Consider the following 21947-nt stretch of genomic DNA (forward strand, 5'->3'; position numbering starts at 1 on the left):
GTTGAGCCATTACAAACATTGAATCTATCTCCCATTGTAAGTATTCTCACACCTCTTATCAAACTATCTGTACTGGGCTATCTTGATTATCACTTCAAAAGTTTTTTTCTCTTACTTAATTGGCCTCTCAGAGTTGGTAAGACAACTTCCACCTTTTCATGCTCTCTGTATGTGTATATATATCTCCTCAATATATGTTCCATTCTATGCATCCGAAGAAGTGGGCTATAGCTCATCAAAGCTTATGCTCAAATAAATTTGTTAGTCTCTGGCCTGGTCTACACTACGCGTTTATACTGATTTTAGCAGCATTAAACTGATTTAACGCTGCACACGTCCACACAATGAGGCCCTTTATATCGATATAAAGGGCTCTTTAAACTGGTTTTTGTACTCCTCCCCGACAAGAGAAGTAGCACTGAAATTGATATTACCATATCGGATTAGGGTTAGTGTGGCCGCAAATCAACGGTATTGGCCTCTGGGCGGTATCCCACAGTGCACCACTGTGACCGCTCTGGAAAGCAATCTGAACTCGGATGCACTGGCCAGGTAGACAGGAAAAGCCCCGCGAACTTTTGAATTGCATTTCCTGTTTGCCCAGCGTGGAGCTCTGATCAGCATGGGTGGCGATGCAGTCCCAAATCCAAAAAGAGCTCCAGCATGGATCATAAGGGAGATAGTGGATCTGATCGCTGTATGGGGAGACAAATCTGTTCTATTAGAGCTCCGTTACCGAAGACGAAATGCCAAAGCGTTTGAAAAAAATCTCCAGGCTATGATACAGAGTCCACAGCACAGTGCTGAGTGACAAGCGTAACGGAAAGCCAAAGACTGGTAACCATCTCTGCTACCTTGCAAAGGCAAATGAATGCTGCTGTGTAGCGCTGCAGTACCGCCTCTGTCAGCAGCATCCAGTACACATACGGTGACTGTGACAAAAGGCAAAACGGGCACCATGGTTGCCATGCTATGGCGTCTGCCAGTGCAATCCAGGGAAAAAGGGTGTGAAATGATTGTCTGCCGTTGCTTTCACAGAGGAAGGAATGAGTGACGACATTTACCCAGTATCACCCGCGACACTGTTTTTGCACCATCTTGCATTGGGATCTCAACCCAGAATTCCAATGGGCGGGGGCTACTGCAGGAACTATGGGATAGCTACAGGATAGCTACCCACAGTGCAACACTCCAGAAATCGACGCAAGCCTCGGTACATGGACACACACCACTGAATTATTGTGCTTTGTGTGGCCGCGTGCATCCGACTTTATACAATCTGTTTTACAAAATCAGTTTATGTAAAATCGGAATAATCCCGTAGTGTAGACATACCCTCTAAGGTGCCACAAGTACTCCTGTTATTTTTGTGGATACAGACTAACACGGCTGCTACTGTGAAACCAATTATTATTGTGCAATCTATCAGAGATTGATTCTCTATCACACACCGTTACACACAAACACACAGGCAGTTAGAAATCAAGAGGTAGGATTAAATAATAAAATCGGATATGTTTTATTAGTCTTTGCCTTCAGACAATCTAATATGTTTTATTTGTGGCTTTCCATGAATACAGATACCATATATACCTAGTACACTGAGCACTGCCTTTCTGGTTAATCTCCATCCTCAAAGATACAGTTCAGAATGGATATGCTAGGGCACTCCAATTTTGCAGTAGTAAAGCAACAAGACATTTGGAAAAAAGACCAGGTCAGTTTTGCTTTCATTTGCACCAGTTTAAATATGTAGTAATAGTAACTCTACTAATTGTGGATGTGTACTGAGATATCTGAGAGCAGTAGTGTCTGTCCACATTGAGAGCAAAAAGAACTCACAACTTGGTTTTTGTTATGGAGTCACAATATATTATAAATAACATCTAGCATTTAAAAAAGTTGCATTTGTATACATGAATCGCAAAGCATTTTACAGATACCTCTATCTTTGAATCTCAAAAGACTTTACAAAAAATGAACTAATTTAGACTTTCAGGTATGAAGGCTATTATGAGGCATGAAGTTATTAATACCCATCATAGAACCAGCATCCCAGAGAGCCTCCTTGTGGTGATACCTAGAGTTGCAGCCCCTCTGCTTCATCCTCTTCCTCCTCCAGACTTCAGTGTTCTGTGCAGTGACTTGGCGCAGTGACTTCATCCTCTGGCTAAGTCATTAACAAAAGTCAACCACTTCTGGGGTATCCAAGTCCAACAGAAACAAAACACAAAGGCTTTGCCCCAGTCTAAAACTGGTCCCTTCCCCTCCTTCCCATGGGGTCTATCTTCGTTTCCCTAATTCATGTACTGTTCTGCCCACCCACTGAGCTCAGCTTTTGCCCTCCCTGGGCATCTTTCTGTCTCTCCCCTCAGCGCTTCCTGGACTCCTTTGAGTTGCTCCCTGGTCTTTCTTGAGCAGTCAGTCCCAGAACTTCCTACTTAGAGTCTACCATAGGCCTTTGTACCTGCTTTGTACTCTCCTCTGGCTCGTCAGTCTTCTGTGCTCCTCTCTAGTCAGCCCGCCAATGCTTGGCTTCCTTCATCTTAAATCCCAAACCCAGCACAGGAGTAGTGGGACAGAACTAACTGTACAGTGCTGAGTACCCAGCACGTCCTGGCCCTCAAAAGGGTGGGTTGGAGTGTTACAATATTCCATTTCACACATGGCTAGAGGAAGGCACAAAGGTTAACACACTACTTTTTAGACGGCTGAACATCTACAACTTTGGCATGAGTGACTTGTCCAAATTCACACCACAAGGTCTCATGGAAATAGGAATTCTGGAGATTTAACTACTAGACCAATAATTATAAATCAGTATCTATAAAAGTTATAACTTTAAATATGACTTTTACATGCTGAAGGATGACAATGCAACATTTCTTTGCAGAAAGTGACATTTTTCCCCTAAAAAAAAAAGTAGGCATCTAAATATTCATCCAACTGAGATGTCTGTCTGTTTTAATAGTTTTAAAATTCTTTTTATACGTAAATTATCCCTGGAAAACACACTCTCAGATCTAACTTCCTTTTCCAATTAAATGACTTATAACACTTATAAGAGAATTTGCTTGTGCTATTATGTCAAACAATACGTTTTCCATGTTGTAAATTGACGCCAACTAGAAAGAATCACACATTCCATGAATTCCATGGCATTTCAGTTTTTATATTTCTATTGAAAGTACCTTTGTGACCTTTGCCCTTTTTAGTGTGGATTAATCATATAAACATCTGTGGACTATTTTGCATAGAAAGTGTTCGAATACTATATCTAGTTAGCTTCTTTTACAGAGATAGGTGGTAACATAACAGCTTAATAATAAAAAAAAGTAACATCAGTTTCTTGAAAGACATTTAGGGCTTGTCTACACTGGCAATTTACAGCGCTGCAATTTTCTTGCTCACGGATGTGAAAAAAATACTTCTCTGAGTACAGCAAGTTTCAGTGCTGTAAAGCACCAGGGTAGACAGAGCCCCAGCACTGGGAGCTAGGCCCCTCATGGAGGTGGGTTTTTTTAGAGTGCTGGGAGAGCTCTCTCCCAGCACTCTGCTGCGACCACACAAGCCACATTAAAGGACTGCTGCGGCAGTGTAGCATGGCCAGTGTAGACTAGCCCCTAATCATTGCCCACATGAAACACTCTGTATACAAGGTTTGAATATGAGATTAGAATCAAGCTGACACTAATTAAAAGCCATTGTGAGCTGGATTGTGCCCTTCGTGACCATACACAAAATCCAGTGCAGATTTGATTCTGCATGTGTATATATCTTTTATCCACCATAAAAAGTTATTTATATATAGGCCCTGATCTTGCAGTCATGTATGCACGTGAGTATTCTCACTTTGATGAGTCATCTGTTTGCAGAATTGGCATCACTGCTTGAATGCCATAGAAAGGACATATTTCTATGTACAGTATAGTAAATCTAATGCTATTTGCTTTTTTGATGTTTATTTTGACTACAAAAATAATTAAATTATAAAGCAAGATGTGATATTGTTACAGTTTGACCCAAAAACAGTTCAAAGAACACTACTTAGATCTCTTGTAGAAATAAATGTCACAGACAAACCAAGTTGTAACAAAGGCAATTTACAAGAGTGGATATTTATGCATATTCTCCAGCTAGTTGTTAGTTCTCACTGAAAAGCAGACGGATCAAAATATACCCCTTCCCCAGAATTTCTAGCTGAGATATCCTAACTGCAGCCATTGCACCTATAATTATATAGCTTTAGCTGATTATGTAAACGAAGGACAAGGATAAAATGTATGCTTGAGATCATCTAAAAATACAAAATAATTTTTTGGAGTGGGAGTGGGGATGGGGAGTAAAGCTGATGTTTGAGCTCTCCCTCTGCTATGTTTTTATGCCATTTTGATAGTCTGGAATCCGGTTTAATATTGGACCATATTCCATTTCAGAGTATGACCTCAGAGAGGTTTCATTGAATTGATTAGCAATTCTCAGAGCTTGTTCTAATTCATCGGTTAACTATGTTATCTAAACAAGAACACTCGGGTTTTCTCAGCCTGTAACGTTTTGCCTAAATTAGCCCATCAAAAGACTAAATGTCTATTTTGAGCTCTTGGAGAGTCAGACAGCTTGTACAAACCTCTACAGTCTGATGTTTCCTTCATAACTAAAATTAATTGTAATTACTTACAAGGATTTGGACACACAATGAGCACTGCCAACCACACACAAACCTATTAGATCAAGAGAGGTTTAGCTGTTAAAATTAACATTGACAATTAAAAGACAACTTATTTCAAATTGTTTTTTTTAAACATACCCTAAAAAATCTTCTCTAATGCTCAATACATATTTATCTACACTCTGCAACTGAGATGCCAAAGTTGGAAGAAGTGATCTTGGAAACCCTCCTTGTATCAAGAGCTATTTTGGAGGTGGAGAGGTAAACCTTCCTCAAGAGCAAGGAGGAACAGGAGGCTTGACAGCAGCAGATTGGTAGAGCATAGGGACCTAGAACAAGGTAAGAACACTTCTGTACACCACTAATCCATACTTCCAGGTTATTTAACGCTGGATACTATTGTTATCTCAAAAACAGGATGCACATCAAGGTATATGAAATAATAGATCTAAGATGAGTTATTCAACATGAACAACTCAATTTTTTTCCTTTTTTTAAAGTGTACAGTATTTTGCAATTTTCTTGCACTTATTCTTTATTACTCGGGGTGAAAATAATGTATTGGGAATATCTGGTAACAGTCTTGGTGTGTAGATGGTTCACAGCTTGGAACAGTGCATTATTGATATTCAATATCTGAAACTTGAGCTGCATTGGCTAGTTTCAGTCAGATCTGTGGGACACAGGTTATATTTGTTCCATAATTAGATTAGCTTAACTCTTAGAATCATATTTCCCATGTGAATTCTCTCATTTCTGTGTTAAAATTAATTTCTGGAGGCAAACTCAGTTCCAAGGTCCTTCCAGGCAGCGGCACCCAGGAGCCCCATTGTGCAAGGGAAAGGGATGGATGCAGGGGGACTACACAAGCTCAGCTGTGAGGGAGCTCTCTATGAAGCATGGAGTAGATTGGCTGGAAACCTAAGGATAGTTATAGGATGCATTATTGTAGAAAGGCTGCCTGACAACAGGAGGCTGCATCTGTCTCAGAGATAAAAGGCTGAGTCCACCATGTAAGGAGTTGAATCTATGCTTCTAGGGAGTACTTATTTTCCAGACTTGTTCCAGCGATTACAGAACCATCATCTCATGCAGATACTATCTGTGGTCTGTAAACAGCTTCATTTACTAGGTGCACGTTTTACAATGAAGGCTGCAGGTGGTAAGCACATTTCATAAAGCACTGGCTTCTTAATAAAGCTATAAGTGTCCATATGTAAATGCTAGTAGGAGCATGGTTATAAAGAAAAATAGCTTGAAATGTGGCTATAAAAAGAAAACATTATTTCATAGGCATTACAGAAACATAGTGAGATAAGTCTCATGATAATATCAATACTGGAATATATATATATTTTACATATGAGGGAGAAGCTTAGGAAGGAGTAGGTTATACTCTACACTGAAAAAGTACAGTATATATATATAGTGATTTTGATCCACTTGGATAATGATGGTAACATTGAAACTGTGGATTAGATTAAAAGAAAGGAGCAATAATGAAGAAATCATAGCCAGGGTTATGGATCAGCAGGTTAGGAAGAAAACAACAAAGTATTGGTAAAACATATTAATGCTGACAAGTCATAGGATCTGATGCTATTCACGGAAGATTTTACTCAGCTTTCTGTTTTGATAAACTGTGCTTTATTGCAAATGTTTCCCATTTTTTTAAAGTATTGATTATAATTTCCTATTTCAATGAGTGGAAAAGGAGACTCTGCAGAGACACATTTGGTTTTACTATTGACCAATTGGAAGGAAATAACCATTGGATACAAATTAGTGGGAATCTTGTAGCAATTTATCATAAAAGAAAAGAACTAAATATACCAAAGTAGGAGTTTAACATCAGGATATCAAATTTAAATGCAAAAAAAAAAAAAAGGAATGAAACCTCAACGTAACACATCTTTCCTCCTTTGTCTATATTCCTTTATGACTATTTAGCTCTGCTGTCATTTATAGTTTAACTGTACAAATTACGGGCTAATCTTGACCCTCTGTCTGCTTGGCCGTGCATTTATACCATATAAATGGAGGTGAAAGGATTTGAGAAGTGGGACATGCAATCCCTGTGCTGTGTGGAAGAAAAAAAACAATTTCACTAAGGGTAGGTCTACACTACCCACTGGAAGATGCGTAGATGCAATAAAATTGATCCCTTATCACTCTTCCATCAACTCCTGTATTCCACCGCCGTGAGGGGCAGAAGCGGAGTTGATGGGGGAGTGGTGGCAGTCAACCCCGTGCCATGAGGATGCAAGGTAAGTTGATCTAAGATACATTGACTTCAGCTACGCTATTCTCGTAGCTGAAGTTGTGTATCTTAGGTCAATCCCCCGCCCTCCAGTGTAGATCAGACTTAAGAGTGTACAGTGGGAAAAGATGACCTGAGACTTATGGGAGTAAACGGAAGGTTAGATAAAGAACAGAAACACAACACTAAATCATATACGGAAAATAGAAGAGGGAAACGAGAACAAAATAGGCCATCAGGTAAGCAGTGAAAACTTATAGTAACAAAATTAGGGGGGCAAATAAAGTAAATGAAACAAAATATGAGCATTAAAGAAGAGAAGGTTTAATTTTAGTAGCACATTGCTTATACTGGCTGGGTCAAAAACCTCAAATAAAGTTTCAAAAATCAATACTGCAATACATACAATACACGCAGAGTGGAGAGGCAGTCAAAAAAACAAACAGGATGTTAGGAATCATTCAAAAGGAGATAGAGAATAAGACAGAGAATATATTATTGCCCTTATATAAATCGATGGTACTCCCACATTTTGAATACTGCATACAAGATGTGGTCTCCTCATCTCAAAAAAGATATACTGGCACTAGAAAAAGTTCAGAGAAGGGCAACTACAATGATTAGGGGTTGGAACGGGTCCCATATGAGGAGAGATTAAAGAGGCTAGGACTTTTCAGCTTGGAAAAGAGGAGACTAAGGGGGGATATGATAGAGGTATATAAAATCATGAGTGATGTGGAGAAAGTAGATAAGGAAAAGTTATTTACTTGTTCCCATAATACAAGAACTAGGGGCCACCAAATGAAATTAATGAGCAGCAGGTTTAAAACAAATAAAAGGAAGTTTTTCTTCACACAGCACACAGTCAAATTGTGGAACTCCTTGCCTGAGGAGGTTGTGAAGGCTAGGACTATAACAGCGTTTAAAAGAGAACTGGATAAATTCATGGAGGTTAAGTCCATTAATGACTATTAGCCACGATGAAGGGTGAACTGTCAGGCTGGAAGGAGGTTACTAGTGGAGTTCCTCAAGGATCAGTTTTGGGACCAATCTTACTTAACCTTTTTATTACTGACCTTGGCACAAAAAGCGGGAATGTGCTAATAATGTGCGGATGACACAAAGCTGGGGGGTATTGCTAACACAAAGGACCGGGATATCATACAGGAAGATCTGGATGACCTTGTAAACTGGAGTAATAGTAATAAGATGAAATTTAATAGTGAAAAGTGCAAGGTCATGCATTTAGGGCTTAATAATAAGAATTTTAGATATACATTGGGGACACATCAGTTGGAAGGAACAGAGGAGGAGAAGGACCTCGGAGTATTGGTTGATCACAGGATGACTATGAGCCGCCAATGTGATGTGGCCTTTAAAAAAGCTAATGCAGTTTTAGGATGCATCAGGCGAGGTATTTCCAACAAAGAGAAGGAGGTGTTAGTACCGTTATATAAGGCACTGGTGAGACCTCATCTGGAATACTGTGTGCAGTTCTGGTCTCCCATGTTTAAGAAGGAATAATTCAAACTGGAACAGGTTCAGAGAAGGGCTATTAGGATTATCCGAGGAATGGAAAACCTGCCTTATGAAAGAAGACTCAAAGAACTTGTCTTGTTTAGCCTAGCCAAAAGAAGGCTGAGGGGGGATATGCTTGCTCTTTATAAATATATCAGAGGGATTAATATTAGGGAAGGAGAGGAATTATTTAAGCTTAGTACCAATGTAGACACAAGAATGAATGGGTATAAACTGGACACTAGGAAGTTTAGACTTGAAATTAGACGAAGGTTTCTAACCATTAGAGGAGTGAAGTTCTGGAACAGCCTTCCAAGCGAGTAGTGGAGGCAAAAGACATATCTGGCTTTAAGGCTAAGCTTGATAAGTTTATGGAGGGGATGGTATGATGGGATAGCTTAATTTTGGCAATTGATCTTTGATTATCAGCGGATAAGTATGCCCAGTGGTCTGTGATGGGATGTTGGATGGGATGGGATCTGAGTTACTGCAGAGAATTCTTTCCTGAGTGCTGGCTGGTGAGTCTTGCCCACATGCTCAGGGTTTAACTGATCGCCATATTTGGGGTCGGGAAGGAATTTTCCTCCAGGGCAGATTGGCAGAGGCCCTGGAGGTTTTTCGCCTTCCTCTGCAGCGTGGGGCATGGGTCACTTGCTGGTGGATTCTCTGCAGCTTGAGGTCTTCAAACCACAATTTGAAGACTTCAATAACTCGGACATAGGTTAGGAGTTTGTTATAGAAGTGGATGGGTAGGGTTCTGTGGCCTGCTTTGTGCAGGAGGTCAGACTAGATGATCATATTGGTCCCTTCTGACCCTAAAGTCTATAAGTCTATGATGGGTAAGGAATGGTGTCCCTAGCCTCTGTTTGTCAGAAGGTGGAGATGGATGGCAGGAGAGAGATCACTTGATCATTACCTGTTAGGATCACTCTCTCTAGGGCACCTGTTATTGGCCACTGTCGGTAGACAGTATATTGGGTTAGATGGACTTTTGGTCTGATCCAGTACGGCCATTCTTATGCTCTCATGTTAATTTCATCATAAATACTGAGAGGAAAGATATAAAAGGATTATTATTTCACAGTTAAATTAGGAGAGTCAAAACAAATAACAAGACAGTGCACTAATACTTGACCAATGGTCTTAAACCTTTGAAGAGGAAGAAAGAAGACAAAAACCATAAGAATGGCCATACTAGGTCAAACCAATGGTGCATCTAGTTCTATATCTTGTCTTCAGACTGAGGCCTTTTGTACTGGCCAAAAAGGAATGAACAGAGGAGGGCAATTATTGAGTAAACCATCCCCTGTGATCCAGCCCTAGCTTCTTGCAATCAGAGGTTTAGGGACACCCGGAGCATGTGGTTGCGTCCCTGACCATTTTGGCTAATAGCCATTGGTAGATCTAGCCTCCATGAACTTATCACATTATTTTTTTAACCCAATTATATTTTTGGCCCTCATAACATCACTGGGCAATGACATATCCCATCTTAGTTATCTCTTTCCCAAGATGAATAAGTCCTGTCTCTTTAATCTCTCTTAATACAGAAGCTGTTGATTACCCTAATCATTTCTGCTGCCCTTCCTTGTACTTTTTCCAATTCTAACACACCAGACCCTCACTAGAACACATGTCTATATAGCGCGAATTCACATATAATGCGGTCACAGCCATGGAACCCAAATTTAATTACATTAATTGCAATTCATTTTAATGCAGTCCTCGCTATATCGCAGTCCCCGCATCAATGCGGTACTGCACATGGATTGCAAATCCCATGTTCTAGAGAGGGTCCGGTGTATATTTTTTTTGAGATGGAGTGACCAGAACTGCATGCAGTATTAAAGGTGTGGGTATACTGTGGATTTATATAGATGCATTTTCATATTTTCTGTCTTATTATCTATTCCTTTCTTAATGGTTTCTAATATTCTGTTAGCTTTCTTGACTACCACTTCACATTGAGCAGATGTTCCCAGAGAACTATCCTCGATTACTCCAAGATTCCTATCTTGACTGGCAACTACTAATTTAGACCCTCTCATCTTGTATGTATAGTTGGGATTATATTTTTCCAATGTGCATTACTTTGCACTTATCAACGTTGAATTTAATCTGCCATGTTGTGGCCCAGTCACCCACTTTTGTGAAATCACTTTGCAGTCAGCTTTGGAGTTAACTATCTTGAGTAATTTTGGAGCATCTGCAAATGTTGCCAATCTCACTGTTCACACCTCCCTTTTCCAGATAATTTATGAATGTGTTGAACAATGCAGGTCCCAAACCAGAACCTGAAAGGACCCTGCTATTTACCTCTTTCCATTGTGAAAACCAACCATTTATTCCTACTCTTCGTTTCCTGTCTTTTAAACCATTACTTATCTCATGACTGCTCACTTTGCTTAAGAGGCTTTGGTGAGGGACCTTGTCAAAGACTTTCTGAAAGTCAAAATACACTAAATCAACTAGATCACCCACATGATTACTGACACCCTCAAAGAATTCTAATAGATTGGTGAAGCATGGTTTCCCTTTAGGAAAGCAGTATTGACTTTTCCCCAGCATATTGTGTTCATCTGTGTGTCTGATAATTCTCTTCTTTATTATAGTTTCAACCAATTTGCCTGGTACTGAAGTTGGACTTACAAGCCTGCAATTGCCAGGACTGCTTCTGGAACCTTTTTTTAAAAAAAATCATCTGATACAGAGGCTGATTTATGTGATTGGTCACATTGGTCACATTGGTCAGTAGTTCTGCAATTTTGTATTTGAGTTCCTTCAGAACTCTCGGGTAAATACCATCTAGTCCTGCTGACTTATTACTCTTTAATTTTCAGTTTGTTACAAAACCTCCTCTACTGACATGTCAGATTTGTCACCTAAAAAGAATTGCTCTCGGGTGGGAATCTTCCTCATATTATCCTCAGTGAAGACCCATGCAAAGAATTTATTTAGCTTCTCTGCAATGGCCTTGTCTTCCTTAAGTGCTCCTTTAGCACCTTGATCATCCAGTGGCCCCATAGATTGTTTTGTAGGCTTTCTGCTTCTCGTGTACTTAAAAAGATATTTGCTGCTAGTTTTTATTAGTTGCTCTTCCAATTCTTTTTTTGGCCTGCCTAGTTATACTTTTACACTTGACTTGGCAGAGTTTACACTCCTTTCTATTTTCCTCAGCAGGATTTTACTTTCAATTTTTAAAGGCTGCCTTCTGGCAGCTAACTGCCTGTTTTACTCTTCTGTTAAGCCATGGTGGCATTTTTTTTGGTCCTAGTACTTCTTTTTTTGTTTTTCACTTGGTGTATACATTTCATTTGAGCCTCTGTGGTGGTATTTTTAAATAGTTTCCATGCTGCTTGTAGACATTTCATTTTTATGATTCTTCCTTTTAATTTCCATTTAACTAGCTTCTCATTTTTTGTAGTTCCCTTTTTTTTTGAAGTTAAATGCTACTTTGGTGCATTTCTACTAACTTAATTACTAAGTATAAGGAAGAATGATTCATAGATGTCAAGGATCGAAGGGACAACTGGGTCCATTTTTTGGTCCTTTTACTGCCTGACCTTTGGTACAAAAAGCATATGAATACATCATCTGTTTTTTCTACCAAATACAGAACAAAAATATTTATTGAATACGTCTGCCTTTTCTGCATTGTTATTGCATGCCCATATACTAGTGGATCAATACCACTGTTAGGATTCTTTTTTATTGAAATAGCAAAAAAAAGTTCATTTTTAATTTGTTTAACCCTGATAGCCATATATATTTCTCCTTTTATCCCTTTGCTTCCCTTATCAGTTTTCTATACTTCCTCCCCTCTATTTTATATTCACTGTCATCAAGTTTCCCTCTACCATTTATTATATATTGTGGATTATTTATTTTATTGTATTAAAATAGCTGCTTTCACTTCTTCTCTCCACCAGGTTTTTTTTTTTTAAGTTAGCATAGCCTTCCTTCTTAAGTACGAGATTGTGGCATTTTGGGCAGTTAGTAAAATGTTTTTAAGCAGTCCCCAATTATCAAATTCATTCTCCAAGCTAATTCAGCTCATAATTGTTCTTAACTTTGTGAATTTGACTCTTTGAAAGTATCAAATATGTATAACTGATTTGGACTCTATGCAGCTGGAACATATCAACGTAATCAAGTCAAAATCACTTAAACTTAAGTTTAATCACTTAAGCAACTACTAGTTCTTTGTTCAGAGATCAATGTCTCTCTCTGTCAAGTTAAGGTCTAATATTTTACCCTTTTTTTTTCGTTTAGGAACAATCCATGCATGACTTGGATTTTCACAAGTATGTTTATTCAAAATAAGGATTTTATTTATCACATAATTTCTGTCTAGATGTGCCCTTAAAATGGAGTTCTTTTGGAAGCACCACACGAACATAACTATATACATGCACAAACCCACAAAGAAGAGTGGAGGAAAATAAATGTAGTACTAGTCTTTGGGAAACTTAAATCATGTTTTTATGTCTATTATAAAGATCACATTTTTGGGTACCGTATAAATTAATATCACTTATAATAAAAGAGTGAACCAGGAAATGACCAGTCAGTTAGCCTAGCTTTAATACTGAGTACAGTTTGAGAAGATACCCTAAGGTGATCTATACAGGCCAAATACTGAAGTCCTTAATCAGGCAAAACACTCTCTGAGGTTTGTATATTTATTTTTGGAGTGAGGGTTGAGTAAAGATGTTATAAGAGAACTGAATTTGACATAACCCACAACCCTGCGCACTTAGCCACCATAAACTGGAAACAAGAAAACCACAGAGTTATGGAAATCTGGCCTTAGTTTAGACAGGCAGAAAGGACAGATTCACCAGAAGGTGAGGTGTATGTGTGTGGTGGGGAAGTGTGAATAGCTGACCTTGACCTGGGGCCTGTGTCTGTAAGGTTGTTTTTTTTTTTTTCCTGAAGTTGCTTTGGTGATAAGTAAAATAATGAATTATTATTCGCTTTTTCTAGGGAGATTGTTGGCTTGTTAGAGACTATTATGAGTTATGTGCTTGGTACAAAGAAAATCTATACAGAGTTTAGTTAGAAGGTAGACTTTGGAGAGGTTTGGATTTTCTACAAAAAATGTTTCACTAATATAAAACTCCCCAGCAGCTAGGAGAAAGACTGGCCACTGGAAATCTGCTGCAGTCACTTGACACCACCTTGGATCTTGGGTACCTATAATTTGGGGTGTTCTAAACTGTTCCATTTTTGATGTGTGCTTTGTACTTACTAAAAACAAGGATTTTGGGGTGAAAGCGCTCTGGTTTATCAGACAGAGCTGCTGTATCTCCAACTGATTTACTTCTTGACACTACCCAGACAATAGAGTCTAGTTACCATAGCTTTGGGTTCAGATGACCCTGGGTAACAAAGGCAGAGTATCAACATCAAGATTTGGCCCCAACGAAGGGAATTCCTGCTCTGTAGTGCCCCCTGCTGGCCAAGAGTGGCTTTGAGGTACTCCACCTCAGTTTCTCCCTTCACTCAGGCTCTTCAATAACTCCACAGAGGCTTTCTCCAGTAATAATGCCTCTTTTGAGGGTCTGGTTTAATAAAATAAACTCAAAGCCTCTTTTGCCCTGGCTCATACTGGGCACAGCCCCTCTTTCCTGAGTCTGTCTGTCTTCAAGCTTCCAAGCTGGACATAACTTTTTAGCCCTTCCTAGGCTCTGCTCAGTCATTCCCCTCAGACCATCCTGGCCTCCTTTAAACACTCTCTGCTCTCTTCTGAGCACTGCTACTTTCAGGCCTTCGTACCTGGAACCTATCCTTGCCCTTTTTCTCTGCAGCAACTCATAGACCTTTCTACTGGTATTTCGCTAACAAGAACTGGTAACAACGAATATAAAACCAATTAATAGAGAGCCACACAAAATGTTAGGTATACAAAATAACCAATCAACAAAGAACCTGAGCAGTTAGGTAATCTGAATGACCAATCAAGAACTGTTGTTGGGTAAACAGGTGCTTTTCACATGAATCATGACCATAAACAAAACAGACTCGTTCCTCAGGCCCAGAGTTCCTTCTGCGCATGCATAGACTGTGACAGTTTGTATCCCTCTGCTCACACTTTTTACAAGACTATGATACATTCTGAACAAAGTGTGCCTTGTGAGGTAGCATTTGAAAACTCAGTTTGCTGATCATTATTGTCCTGGTAAAATTCATGTGGCAACACTGTAGGTACAGTTATAGATTTCTATTGTATAATATTACTGAGACATGTTCCCAGATTAGGAAAGCAGGCACAAACCAATTCCTCAAAGACAAACTGCTGTTTCAGGCCTGGGTCAACAAAACAAATGAACTATTACTATTAAAAGAAGCAAAAAGCATATATTGTTAGCACAGCTACAGATTTGGCCCATGTTATGGAGCAAGATCTCTACACAGCAAAGCTGTCAGTGGCACTGCATTAGCTCCCTGCCTGTTTCACCTAGTATGTTCTAGTACATTCAACCAGGCTTTACACAGAAAAAACCCCCTCCTTCTGAGAGGTCTAATGTATTAATGAAATGCCAATGAGAATACAAGAAACCTTCACTCCAGCATCTTAGCTAGGAGACTGAATCAGTCTTAGTTAATCTGCTCCCTCCTGAGTCCAAGATCTTTAATAGCAGGGTTCTCTTGACTCAGGTCCTTTCCCTAGAGTGAGGCATCTTGCTGCTTCTTGGGTAGAATCCTTCCCTAGAGTCAGAGACCCATCGAGAACTGCCAGCTGCAGCTGTTCTCCAGGACAGCACATAGTTCCTGACAGGCTGGGTTTCCTGCTGTTGTTTAGAAGAGCCCTTCACTTGTGCCAGGCTGTAACAGGGTGTTGGCTAGGAGATCCAAGCCAGGGCCCTGTTAGCCCAGCTCCGCTTAAAAGGGGGATTAGTTAGGACTGCCTGAGGAGGCAGGGCCAGCTCCAGGCACCAGCTTATCAAGCAGGTGCTTGGGGCAGCAACTCCGGGGCGGGGCGGCACTTTCAGGTATTCGGCAGCAATTCAGCAGAGGGTCTCTCACTCCCACTCAGAGCAAAGGACCTCCAGCTGATTTTTTTTTTGGCTTCTTGGGGCGGCAAACCCCCTGGAGCCGGCCTTGTGGGGAGACCACATCCTAATCACCTGAGGGGATGCACCTGGGGGCCTGAGTGGCCAGCCTGCTATATAAAGCTGGCTAGGAGGAAGCAAGGATCTCTAGATCCCTGCTGGTAGGAGAAGCTAGTGGTCTCCTAAGGTGTTGGTCTGTCAGATATGTAAATAGTAGGTGGTGAGGATAGGCACAACTAATAAAAGAGCACTGGTGCATGTACTTTGGAGCCATCTCTGACTGAGTTTGTAGGGGGGCTGGGAGAAGGCACTGCTACACAGGCCTTACTAGAGGCCACCCAGCTGTAGTGATTTCCTTAGGAACTTACCCTAACTGAGCACAGGTAACCTTTTGATTATGTCCAGATGCTCACATACCAGCAATCAGTTACCCCAGGTGGGTCTTCAGGAGAAGTCACAGGAAGGTTGGGCCCTGATTCCTCTTGAAAGGGTCAGTTGCCCCGTGACAGGCTAGTTTTGTACTTGTCTGGGAGTTCTTTCTTTGGTTACATCAGCAAGTGGGAGTGATTCAGCAACTAGCATATTTAGGTCAACTGAACAACTGCCCCAGCTTGGCATGAAGGGGTAATGTACTAGTGTGGGTGGGGTTTGTTTTTTTGAATGAGAGAAACTCAAGGCCCTGACGGTCTTTCATCAAAGAATGATTTCTCAATATTTTCCTTTCCTAAGAATAGGGTTGTTATCCCTAGTGTTGTGGTAAGAATCCAGTGTAGGACAGAAATGTAAATTCTGCTTCTCTGGTACAGTTGGTTGAATAAAATTGGTTGAATAATTTAGTTAATTAATTTTATAACTTATTTGAATTAAATATTCAATAGATTATTTTTCACTACTCAGCTCTACTCTCGAACCTAGCCCTCTGGCATCAATTGCATATTTCCTTGACTTCCTTTCCTAAACTGCTTTGCTGTGTTTCTGTGGTCTACTAAACAGCTTCTGTATTCTATCCTATAGCGGTTGCTCTAAGTGTGGGTATTTTAGGCAGAGTTGGTAGTAACAACTATTACTGTATTAAGGTTGCTTGACATTTTCTGTTATAAGACTCTGTTTGCGGTGGCTTATCACTTTTCCAAACTTTAACTGGGCTGGAAATTTCATGTTGGTTTCTGCTTTAGGCTAATTTTTTTCTAGAAGGCTTCAGCCAAAACAGTTCAGCTGTTTCAGAGATTGAGGTTAGAAGAAAATACATGGTTCTGTCAATCTTTCTTTGAGAAAATCTAGCTCCCTGTTAGTCGGTACTTGAAGTTTGGCATGGGAATGACCTTTGAGTCAGGCTGTGACTTTTGCTGTCCTGGTAAAAAATGGCTCAAATTTTGTGAAGTTATAAGTCTTTGGGGGGTGGGAGAATCACAGTTTACACATGGTCAGCAGAAACTTGCTAGTGTTTTGTGGATACATTTCTCAAAGATTCTGTTTTAACCAAGCATGCTTCAGCCCAGGTCTGCATGATCTGAGCAGGACTTTTCCTGAAATTGAAGTTCTGTGTTGCTGCAGGCTGGACAGGTGTTGGGAACCGGAACTCAAATCAAGGATACAGACTTTCCTGTGCTCTTAATGATTCCCCTGTTAATGCCCACGGAGTGAAGAGGAGCAAGTTGCCTGATCAGAATGCAGAAGAGAAAGGGAGCTGGAGTTGGGGGACAGGGGAACTAGGCTGGGAGATTGGAACCAGCTGGGAAAGGACACTGGGAAGCAAGATGGGGAAACAAGGTTATGGCTGGGAACCAGTAGGGTGTAGGCTTAATTCTGACAAGTAGTCCCAATCTCCCATGCAGCTATCTGGGTAAGGAGACTGGGACAGGTCTGAGAAACCTGTGGAGTAGAGACTGTAATTGGCTAGATGATAAGAACAGGACTGGAAAAAGGTGACAGAAGAGACAGGAATTGAAAAATGATAAAAGACAAACACAGCACATCACTTGTAGGTGTACACTTTTTTCACAAAATGATCACTCTATGTCTGACCTATCAATCCTCCTCCTCAAAGGAGACCTGCAATCACTTTCAAATGATAAGCTTGGAGCTTAAATACATATCTCTGCTAGACAGTAAGGCTATGTCTATACTATGGACCTTCCTGCTAGTTGCCAAATGATATCACTTCTGAGCTGTGCTTACAGACTTCTGAAGTGATTAATTTTGCAAAGAATCATGCCCCTCATAGAGCATGCTCTGAGTGATGACCAGGCAGGTTTCAGATCTAACGAGAACACTTGCGACCAAGTTCTCACTCTTAGCACCTATACTGAAATGGTTTCCAACACAAGGAGAAGACAAGGGCTGTATATGTTTACTTGACAGTAGTATATGATACCATCTGGCCTGCTGGTCAAGATGTCAAATATATTACCTCAGTGAGTTGTTATGGCCATAGAAATGCTTTGAAACAGACCATTCCAAGTAATGCTAGGAAATAAATTGATCATATGGAGGTTTCCCTCAGGGATCTGTTCTTGTTTTACAAATGATTCGCCTCCAATAATTTCAAGACAATTTAGTATGCAGATGACATCTGCCGACTTCAAAAAGATTGAGGACAACCTGTATCAAGACAGGGCAGCCATCAGTGTCTACTGAAAGATCTGGAGACTTAAGTCCAGTGTATCAAAGTGTTATCATTCTTCTATCTCACCCATGCCAATGATACACGAGAGCTCAACATCTTTGTGAATGGAGAATGATTGATTGACTGAGACCGGTCTCAAATCTAGGAATAATTCTAGCTCACACTGAACCAAATGGGCCACCTCACTGAAGTAGCTCAGAAGATTAATAGGAAAAATGGTCTCCAAAATAAGCCTGGGACAAATGACTTGGGCTCGCAGGGCTCAAAATAGCAGCACAGATGTTCCTGTTCAGGCTGGAGCCCAGGCTCTGAAACCATGCAAGAGTGGTGGGTGTTGGGGGTGGGTGTCAGAGCTGGGCTCCAGCTCCAGCAGGAACAACTACACTGCTATTTTTAGCCCCACAGCACAGACCTACAGGCCCAAGTCAGTTGACTGGGGCTCTGAGACTTGCTGCTGCAGGGTGATTTTTGCAGCATAGATATATAAGTCAAGAGCATCAAAGGGCACGTCTGTTCTATTTGTCAATTTTATATTTTGTGTTTTGAACTTGTTTCCATCTTTATTGTACTGCTTGTGCACTTGCTAATAATATAACTGTACCTGGAATCCTCTGTACAATTTTGATATTCTCTGTATAGAAAGAACTTCTATAAACTATGGGAAAAAAATCCAAAGAGAGGCAACAAGGGAAACGATAGGATTAGAAGGTATGACATATGAGTACAGATTAAGGCAATTTAATATAGTATTTACTGCTTGAAGGAAAGGAGATAAAGGGTAATATAACTACATACAAACAGCTCAGAGGTAGAAATATAAGAAATATAGGGCACGTTAACAATGCCTGGTACAATACAACTTTATTTTGTATGGTAACTTCTATATCAATTAACTCCCAAAACTGAGAACCAAGCAGTCTATTGTGCTGGAGTCTTTCTGATGAAACCATAGAAATAGAGGCTATTACTTAAGTAAAAGTTAGGTTAGCTATTAGGAAACAGATTTAAAGAGTAAAGGGTGTTGGGGCCTGATTCTGTACCATTAATATACGTGGGATTTTTGCTAATTGTATAGATGTAGTATTGGGCTGCTTAGGCAATTACATGAATTACTAAGGGAAGTATCAGAGGGGTAGCTGTGTTAGTCTAGATCTGTAAAAAGCGACAAAGTGTCCTGTGGCACCTTATAGACTAAGAGATATATTGGAGCATAATAAGCTTTCATGGGTGAATACTTACTTTGTCACATGCAGGTGGTACAAATTTCCAGAAGCAGGTATAAATATGCAGGCAAGAATCAGTCTGGAGATAACTAGGTGAGTTTAATCACAGAAGATGAGGCCCTCTTCTAGCAATTGGTGTGTGAACACCAAGGGAGGAGAAACTGCTTTTGTAGTTGGCTAGCCATTCACAGTCTTTGTTTAATCCTGAGCTGATGGCGTCCAAATGGTCCAACCCCTAAGACAGAGACCAACACCTACAAGATCTTCACTAAGCATTCTCAAAACTATGATACCCGCACGATGAAATAAGGAAACAAATCAACAAAGCCAGATGTGTACCCGGAAGCCTCCTGCTGAACGACAAGCCCAAGAAAGAAACCAACACACCTCCACTGGCCATCACACACAGTCCTCAGCTAAAACCTCCCCAATGCATCATCAGTGATCTACAACCCATCCTGGACAATGATCCATCATTTTCACAGGTCTTGGGAGGCAGGCCAGTCCTCGCCCACAGACAACCTGCCAACCTTAAGCATATTCTCACCAGCAACCACACATCACACCATAGTAACTCTAACTCAGGAACCAATCCATGCAAAACTCTGCTCACATGTTTACACCAGCGACACCTAACCAGATCAGCCACATCATCACCGGTTCATTCACCTGCATGTCCACCAATATAGTATATGCCATCATGTGCCAGCAATGCCCCTCTGCTATGTACATCAGCCAAACTGGACAATCCCTACGTAAAAGGATAAATGGACACAAGTCAGATATTAGGAATGGTAATATACAAAAACCCGTAGGAGAACACTTCAACCTCCTTGGATACACAATAGCAGATTTAAAGGTAGCCATCCTGCAGCAAAAAAACTTCAGGACTAGACTCTAAAGAGAAACTGCTGAAGTTCAGTTCATTTGCAAATTTGACACCATCAGCTCAGGATTAAACAAAGACTGTGAATGGCTAGCCAACTACAAAAGCAGTTTCTCCTCTCTTGGTGTTCACACCTCAAATGCTAGAAGAGGGCCTCATCCTCCCTGATTGAACTAACCTGGTTATCTCTAGACCGATTCTTGCCTGCACATTTATACCTGCCTCTGGAAATTTCCACTACATGCATCCAACGAAGTGGGTATTCACCCACAAAAGCTCATGCTCCAATACATCTGTTAGTCTATAAGGTGCCACAAAACTCTTCGTCGCTTTTTAAGGGAAGTAGTTAACAGGGTGACACATTGTCATCTAAGATTATCTTAAACAGATGCAGGAAGCAGGGTAGAGGACCATCTAGAGCAGTGGTGGGCAACCTGCAGCCCATAAGGGTAATCCACTGGCGAGCCGCCAAACAGTTCATTTACATTTGCACGGCCACCTGCAGCTCCCAGTGGCCACAGTTTGCCATTGCAATGGGAATGCAGGAAGCGATGCGGGCTGCAGAGACCTGATGTCTGCCGCTTCCTGCAGCTTCCATTGGCCGGGAACAGTGAACCACAGCCACTGGGAGTTGCGGGTGGCCATGCAAATGTAAATAAACTGTCGGCAGGCTACCAGCGGATTACTCTGATGGGCTGTAGGTTGCCCATCAGTGGTTTAGAATAGTGGTTCTCAAACTAGGGCCCCTACTTGTTTAGGGAAAGCCCCTGACGGGCTGGGCCAGTTTGTTTACTTGTCGCGTTTGCAGGTTTGGCCGATTGCGGCTCCCACTGGCCACAGTTCACCGCTCCAGGACAATGGGGGCTGCAGGAAGGGTGGCCAGTATGTCCCTCGGCCCGCACCGCTTATTGTAGCCCCCATTGGCCTGGAGCGGCGATCTGCGGCCAGTGGGAGCTGCAATCGGCAGAAACCTGTGGATGCAGCAGGTAAACAAACTGGCCCGGCCTGCCAGGGGCTTTCCCTGAACAAGCGGCAGCCCTAGTTTGAGAACCACTGGTCTAGAGGGAATACTCATGCAGGGCGTTGAAATAGATGACCTCAAAAGGATTTTTAAGTTGTTTTCATGTACTATTTTACTAATATCAGATGCAGACATTTTAGACACAGAGCGGATAAGTTAAATCATAAAAATGTACTTTACATTTATTATCGTTTTTCTCTGTGAGCCATCAATACTGCCTGCTGTCAAACATGCCATAATGGAAGAAGACTCCTTTTTACAACTTTATTTCTCGCTAGAGGGAGCAGAGAATAAAGGTATTGACAGGTACTAAATTCCATATGGTTTCAGAAGTACTAATTTAACCTACAAGTCTTACTGCATGGTAGACAATTTTTTTGTAGGCAGTTCAACACAAAAATGCTCATTACAGAATAAAAGAACTGCTGCACAAGAAGGGGGGATATCAAAATATGACTAAGAACCTATGTATTTAACATGAGAGCTTTTTTATTTCATAACTTACTCATCTATTTTGTATTTCAAACCATTTGTGTTGTCATAACTTCAGAACATGGTATATAATTTTATTGAAAGAACTTCTGGTTCTTCTGCTACTGATAAAGAGAGAAACTGGTTCTAGCAAGAGTTAATCTACAGCAAGAATCAACTTCTGATTAATGTAAAAATTGATTTTTCTTATTTATTTT

The sequence above is a fragment of the Gopherus evgoodei genome, chromosome 3 (assembly GCF_007399415.2).
Source record: "Gopherus evgoodei ecotype Sinaloan lineage chromosome 3, rGopEvg1_v1.p, whole genome shotgun sequence".
In the NCBI taxonomy this organism is placed as follows: domain Eukaryota; kingdom Metazoa; phylum Chordata; order Testudines; family Testudinidae; genus Gopherus; species Gopherus evgoodei.